The sequence below is a fragment of the Heterocephalus glaber genome, unplaced genomic scaffold, assembly GCF_053883595.1.
Source record: "Heterocephalus glaber isolate CG9 unplaced genomic scaffold, H.glaber_assembly_v1.0 deba00001608, whole genome shotgun sequence".
NCBI classification, from domain to species: Eukaryota; Metazoa; Chordata; class Mammalia; order Rodentia; family Bathyergidae; genus Heterocephalus; species Heterocephalus glaber.
This window is the reverse complement of record NW_028258379.1, coordinates 14,616,464-14,624,780: the sequence shown is the minus strand read 5'-3', so window position 1 is coordinate 14,624,780 and position 8,317 is coordinate 14,616,464.

Here is an 8,317-nt window from a genome sequence, read left to right as displayed (position 1 = left end):
CTGAATAAATCAGGTTTGAGTGGTTTTGGGGGGGTTTTGTTTGTTTGTTTTGCTTTTTTTGAGACAGGGTCTCACTATGTAGCTCAGGCTGGCCTTGAATTCCTTATATAGCCCAGGCTGACTTTAAATTCACATGTCTTCCTGCCTCAGCCTCCTGAGTGCTGGGATTACAGGTGTGCACCATCACGCCTGGCTGTTATTTTCCTAGAATGTAAACCTCTCTACTGTCATGTGGATGCATCAATGTCAGGTGCCTGAGTCTTTCAAAGCGTTCTGTCATTTTCTCTAAGGCCAACACCCTGAGTTCCAGCTTCCCCTGGCAAATCACCATCCTCGGCATTTTACTTGAATCACATCATCTGAATTTCCTCGGACCCCAAGGTTACTGCCCAGTCTCGGGCCTCCCCAGCTCAGTGGTGGCCATTTCCACACTTGCCACTCTCTCCTCAGCCCGGCTTCTACCTCCTCATCCACACCCACAGCTCTTGCTACCGATTTCTGTGTTAAATGTAATGAGCATTTTCCAGGCTCCTTTTACCTGACTTTCATCCTCTTTCCACATAGCTGAGCACTGTGTCCATTGTGAATTACTCTTCCCATCTGCGACCCATGATTTCTTGGGTTGGTTTCCTCCCCCCCACCCGCCGGCTTCCTTTCACATTTCACTCATCTCACTCAACAACTAAACATTGGATTTCCTTGAAGGGGGGACCCTCCCCTCTCTTTCTGCCAAGGCAGATCCCGGGCATCTCATTCACATGCACAGCTTCAGTTACCATCTCTGCTAATTTCCCCCAAATTTGTGCTTTCAGTTCAGACTCACACATCCAGCTGCCTGTTCAGCTCAACTTGACTGTCGCAAGGGCTCCACAGCAGACAGGTCCAAAGCCACTCAGGCCAATTCCTCACTCCCGCTGCTCACCTGGAAGCCCCTTCGTGAAGACGGCACCCTCAGCTACCCAATGACTGGAACCACCTAGACAGCATTTGAGACAAATTCCTCTCTTTGCTATCCCTTGCCTGCCCCAACCCATCTAATCTACTACCAACTCCTGTAAATTTTATCTCCTAAATAGCTCTAATCTGTTCACTTTGTGTTTGTGTGGGCTTTTTTAATTTTTTAGATAAGGTGTCACTGAGTTACCCAGACTGTCCTTGAACTTGTGATGCTCCTGCTTGAGCCTCTTGAGTAGCTGGGATTACAGGTATGTACCACCATGCCCAGGGGAGCTGCTTATTTGTAGCTCCCTCCATTCCTGCCCCATTCTAAACTACCATATGACTTCACCTGGACCACCGTAGTGGCCCCCTAGCTGGTATGTTAACTTCACTTTACTACCTAAATTTGTTGTCAGCTAGCGCCCTGCTTAAACTCTCAACAAACTTTTGATGATTTTAAAATAAAAACAAAACACAACCTCAATGTAGTGGCACGTGCCTGTAATCCCAACACTCCGGGGGCTGAGTCAGGAAGAGTGCAATGTAGCCAAGGCTACACATCGAGTTCAAGGCTGGCCAGGACCACACAGTAAGACTCTGTCTCAAAAAACTTAAAAAGCAACAAACAGAGCCAGGGATTTAGCTCAGTGGTGCCGCCACCTGCCTCACACAAGCACAAGTCCCTGAGTTGGTCCTTGGTACCAAAAAAAAAGCAACAAACAAACAAAAAGATATGGTCTAAATCCTGCTTATTTTTCTACCCTTACTTGGCTCTTTGTTTCCTTTTATTTTCTTCCCACCAGTCTCACTGGTCTTTCTTAACTTCTACCACAGGTCTTTTGCACATCCCATTTCCTCTTTTAGCTAGCTAGCTATCTTCACTCTTTAGTGCTCAATGTAAGCATGTCCTTGCCAAGAAAATCTTACCTGAAATCACTTACCACATCAGATCTCTCTGTTTTAGGTTCTTATAAAACTTACTGCTATTCTGAGTAGCACTTGCCACAATTCCATTTTTATTTTTTGGTGTGATTATTCAGCCACTGTTTATGTTCTACATGAGCCAGGGATTTAGCTCAGTGGTTTCACCACCTGCTGCACAAGCGCAAAGACCCGAGTTTGATCCCCAGTACAAAAAAAAATAAATTATATCATAATGTCTAGCACAGTGCCTGGCTCCCAGTGGGCATGTAACAAATATTTGTAAATAAATGGGCAGGTGCTATTGTTAAGGTCATTTGTTTGTTTGTTTTTGTTTTTTGAGACAGGGTCTGGCTATATAGTTCAAGCTGGTTTTGAACTCACTATGTAGCCCAGGCTGGACTTAAGCTTGTGGTGATCATCCTGTCTCAGCCTCCCAAGTGCTGAGATTACAGATGTGCACCACCACACCTGGCAGGGTACCCCCAAAAGGGCTGAGGATGGAACCTAGGGCCTTGTACATGCTAGACTAGTGATCTAGCACTGAGGGTACTATTTTTAACTCCAGGTTATATAAGGAAGGAATTGAAGCTCAGAGAGGTTAAGCAATATACCCAGTTAAGTGGCTGAATCAAATTTTGAACCTCTCTTTCTGATTCCAGAGCCTACAGTGCTAAAGAAACACTCTGTTTTCTCAAGTGGACCAGATACCAAAACCAGAGGTTTCCTCTAGCCACATTTGCATAGTCCAGGCGTGGGGAGTTAAAAACAAAATAATAGACAGAATCCTGGGAGTCAGAACAGAAGCCTAGAATACTAGACCTAGATGGAGTTTAGAAATCCTCTCATGAGAAGAATCTGTCTGTCCAAGTCACACAGCAAAGTGATAGCAGATTCAGGGCTCAAGCTTCTTAACTTGAAACCCAGTGCTTCACAGCTGAACCCTAAGTACCCATCCTGCCTCCTTTCCCAGTGCAGGGCTGAGGTCCAGTAGACCAAGAACAATGGCTTCCAAACTGTTTTGACTATGGTCAATTTGTGATTTGCAGAGAGGGGCGGGACTGGAGACTAGAGATTCTGGATCCATTTATTATGACTTTCCAGGATAAAATATCATTAGCTGGGCCTACTGGTGCACACCTGTAATTCCAGCACTCTGGGAGGCTGAGGCAGGAGAATACTTAGTGAAACCCTATGGCTGGGGATATGTCAGGGATGGTAGACTGAAGTGAGGCCAGGTCAGGAGAGGTTCCCAAAGAAAAGAACATGCTTGGAGCAGAGATTACAAAACCTTAATTTCCAGCATCAGAGCAGCATCAGAGCGCGAGAACCGGAGCTGCAGCTCTAGAGCTCAAGAACTGTGTGTCTTTATCAGCTTTTCTGAGACACAGTAAGACAAAATAGCCACTTGACCTTGCCTAGCTGTGTGGTACATGCGTGGTCCTCCATGTTGATTATTATTATTATAACAAAGTTCGTCGTGCACCTGTCCTAAATGACAGAATTGTGTCCTCAGGTCTCCTCAAGCACCCTCAGACACCTGGGCTTTGACACATCTGCCAACGGCCCCCTACAGGATACAGCTCAGTGTGAAGGTTCAATCCCCAGTACCACAAAACAAGCAAAAATACATTTCAATATTATTGATTACAGATTGATACAATTGCAGATTTAGGGAGATCCCTACACATCAGCAAGAGTATATCTGCTTCAGATTTGAACTATAATATCTTGCTCTGTCCTAGGCACTGTATAAAGCACACCAACTACATTACCTCTTCTAGTTTGTAGAATTCCATAGCGAAAGTACCATGATTGGGCCCACTTTACAGATTAAAAAAAAAAAATCCATAAAAACTGGGCTGGGGGTTTAGCTCAGTGGCACTGTGCCTGCCTTGCAAGCACAAGGTCCTGAGTTTGATTCCCGGTACCAAACCAAACCAAAAGACCCAAACAAACAAAAAAACAGACTGAGGCTAGACTAACATCTAAATTTACAGAATTTATGAGGGTCATCCTAGAGATTTGACTCCAACTGCTCTAGCTTTAAGTTCCTAACCACTATGCTGTGCTTCTTCCAAAACAAACCGCCACGCTTACTTGTCTTATGGTGTAGTAAGTGGAGACTTATTCCTTTCCCTAGTGTTTGCATACTATATTTATTATTTCATGCTTTAAAAAAAACTAGTGTAATAAAAAATGTATTCTTTATGTTGTGATATGGACAGATATATTATTACGGCCAAATAATAATAATTAATAATAACAAGCCATGGTAGACTATGTATGATCTTCTGTTGTACTAAAAAGTACATATATACTTCTGGGAGGGTATACAATAAATCATTAATTGGTTGCAGAGGCAAAAGTAGAAACAGCCTTTTACTCTTCATTTCCCTACATTATATGCAATTATTACTTACTTGTTTCTTTGTTCATTTTGATGATACTGATAATTGAACCCAGGGTCTTCACCCTGAGCTACAACCCCAGCCCTTTTTATCTTTTTATTTATTTATTTATTTATTTATTTTTATTTTTTATTTTTTCCAGTACTGGGGATTGAACTCAGGACCTTGCACTTGTGAGGCAGGCGTGGTGCCACTGAGCTAAATCCCTGGCTTTATCTTTTTATTTTGAGACAGAGTCTTCTGAATTACTAAATTGCCCAAGCTGGGTTCTGACTTGCAATTCTCCTTCCTCAGCCTCCCATAGTGCTGAGATTACAAGGTACTTGTATAATTTTTCAAAGTTAAAATATACAGGCCGAAAGTAGTGGCACATGCCTGTAATCCCAGCACTCAGGAGGCTGAGGAGAAGGATAACCTGGAATTCAAGGCCACCCTGGGCTCCATAGTGAGTTCAAGGGCAATCTGAACTACATAATGAGACCCTGTCTCAAAAAAATTAAAAAGTATGTAGTAAAAAATATATATTATAAATGTAAGTATACCTTTTTTCACAGTATGGTTAACTCAAAACCCACCACAAGTTAAATTTTTTTTTTTCTTTTTGGTGCTGGGGATCGAACCCAGGTCCTTGCACTTTTGAAGCAGGTGGTGGAACCACTGAGCTAAATCCCCAGCCCAACAAGTTAAATTAATTCAAGACTAGCAGCAGCAGGCCTTGGTGGTAAATGCCTGTAATCCCAGTATTACCAAAAAATTAATAATAATAGTAATAGTAATAATAGTAATAAATGTGAAAAAGACCAGTCACACTTTAATCCCCCTCTGCACATTCAAGTCAGCACCCAGGATAATGAAGGCAACATAAGAGAATGGTGAAGTAATGCATGCACTGGCATCAGTCTGATCAGGATTCAGTTCTTGGCTTCTACCATTCATTAGCTTTCCTTAACCTCTGTGAGCCTCACCGTCCTCATCCGTGAAATGGAAGGGCAGAACCTCACACAGAGAATAAGAAAGATAATGCATGTCAAGCACCTCTTCCAGAGCTCCCAGGTACTGAGTAATGAGACCATTATTATGCACCGACAACAAAACATTCTTCCCCCACCACAGGGGTTCCAACCCCGTTTATGCTTGTCTGATAAAAGATGTGAGTTTGCCCATAGTCAAGGGCAGTCAGACTTCAGGTAAAAGAAAGAACTAATGGCCTTTTATTTTTTCAATCTTCCTACCTCCCAGGAAGTCTCCAGGTTCTCCAAATATACCTCAGTTAGTAGCTATATTTCCTGTGAGGAAGGCTATGCTTGCATGTGTGGGGGGTGGGGGGGTGGGGGGGTGTGAGAAACAAATGGTCCAAGCTTGGTTGAGTTCATTGCCATCCACACCCCTGTCTCCAACCCTCAGGCAGGAAATTTACAAGCTTGGCAATTTTGATCAGCCATAGGAATTTTTCCAGAACAGCTTGATCCATTCTCTCCTCTTCCTTCTCTTCCTTCTTCTCTTTCCTCCTCTTCCTCCCCCTCCTCTTCCTCCTCTTTCTTCTTACTTTTGAGACAGAGTCTCGCTAGGATGGCCAGGAAAGACTTGAACTTGTGATCTTCCTGCTTAGCCTCCCAGAACACCATCATGCTCAACTTTGTTTTTGTGTGTAAGTCTGAGTTGAGTTTATTTGGAAGAAGACCCTGACCTGACCAGCCAAGAGGTTATATAGTGTCTTTATTGATCACACAAGGGATGACTAGCCCTAGAGTTTACTGGAGAAATATTGATGTTTTTGATTGTGTGGTGCTGCTCCCAACCTGGCTAAGAATTTTGCTGTTTACCATAACGCACCATACCATATCACCTTGTTCAAATCAGAAAAATTTGAATTCTGAAAAAATAACTAGCTCTAGGGCTTTCAAATAATAAATTGTAGACCTGTATTTTCATAGAGGATTTCAGATCTTCCCTGTCCACAGCCCAGCTTCTTCCTACCATTCATCACAGTGTCATCTGTGGGAGGAGAGGAAGCCCTAAGACTTAGAAGGCTCGGCTCGGGGGTGGGGGTGGGGGTGGGGTTTCTACCAAGATTTCAGCACCAAGGACAGCAACACAGCGCCTTTGAGGCTGCCAAAGGATTCTACTAAATGTCAATGTCATGGATTCAGTTTTTCCTACTTATAGAGAGATCAACATGATGAAGCTCGCAACCAATTGTTTTCTAATAGTAAAACACAATGTATAGGGGAGAGAGTGGGGGAACAGTTGGTGTGGTCTGAGTAGAGGAAATAAATGTGTGTCTTATCTTTCTCCTCCAGCTGGTTCCAGGCTCTTCTTCTCTGACATTTTTTTTTTCTCTGACATTATTAAAAGCCTGGCAGGTACTTTGAATGTTTGTTTCCATCAAGTTTCCTTGCCATTTTAATCTCCAAATACTTCTGGCTAATTTGTTTTTCTGGCTGTTCTCCGTTGCCTAGCCACTAAATTTTCCTGGCCTCACCTGTCCGGCAACCAGGTAAATGGGTAAATTTGTTAGGAATGGACAGGAAGTTCTTGCTGGACTCTTGCCAGCCCTGGTCATTCTAACAAGATGTGCTTGAGTTATCATTAGGTCACTGAGAAGGAAAGAGGGGCATAGGGAGGTGGTTTTCTTCTCTTCTAAGTGAAATCATGTCCAGTCTCAGTGAGACTAAGCATTCTATCACTGAAATCAGTGTCTCGAATGGCAGTGCGTTAGACCACAGGGATCCTTAGAGCTCATAACCTGGAGGGAGTAGAAGCAGAATTGTTGTTTTTTTATTCAACAAATATCTACTATGTTTCTACTTATGTCAGGCATAGGCTAGGTACCAGGAATAGGATACAGCCCCATCTTCTTCCCAGAAACTCAGAATCAGATGAGAGAGAGAGAGACAAGTGAAATATAAATGTTTAGTGAACAAAGTGCTACGGTAGAGAAAATACAAGCTACTATAGGAAGCCAGATGAGGGCATTCACCCCAGGCTGAGGCAACACAGAGAAAGAAATACCCAAGCTGAGCTTTAATGATATGCAGAGGAGTGGGATAAGGGTTTCAAGGGGACAGAACAGTGCATTCAAAGGCAGGGCACTTGGATTGTGCATGTAGCTCAGTGGTAGAGTGCTTGCCTAGCAAGTGTGATGTTCTGGGTTTAATCCCCAGCACTGAAACTGAACACACACACACACACACACACACACACACACACACACACACATACACACACACACCAAACTCTGGGCACTGTGAGGGATTTCAGACTTGTTAACCTGTCATCTCTTGGTATTTGTATGTATCTGGCTTTATTCCACTGCTAAGATAATCCTTTCCATGTCTTATATCCCCCTGCAGCCCCAGAACCTACCCTGTTCTCTGAATATATACAGTAAATGCTCAATCAGTGGTTATCTGTGATAATGGCCTCACACAACACAACTGTAGCAATACAGACGGTTTCATAGTAGAAACCAAACCAGTGCAGTAGAAATATACTCACTCTATGCCCCCAATACTTGCCATATTGCCCCAAAAAGACCTGAGGACTCCAACAAATCATAGAAATTGCAATTGCTCCTATCCTCCCAGGGCTCAAAGTTCCCCACAAAGTGTATGGCTGAACAAAACCCTCCTGTACGTGTTCTTGAGAAGATTTAGTTTGAGCTCAGAACTGGCAGTTGTCATCCTAGTGATGCTCTTCTGAGCTGCTGCTTTGCTACCTTAAAAAATGGAGCTTATTCCTGGGTTACCTACTTCAAGGTATAATATGAGAGTAAAAGAATGTAGTCCAATCCATAGCAAGTCCCTTGAAATCACAAAACAATGCTCAAAAATGATCATTCTACTGGGTAAGAAATCATAAACCTCAACTCTCCTGCCAACCAGGTGTTGGCCCTGGCCAAGTCTTCCTATCTCTGAGCCTCATTTCTCTCCCTGTGGTTGGATTCTATAGATGACCCTTGAAGGTCTCACACTGTCCCATAATTGTTTTGTTTTGTTTTGTTTTTTGTTTGTCTTGCTATATAGTTCAAGTTGACCTTGAACTCA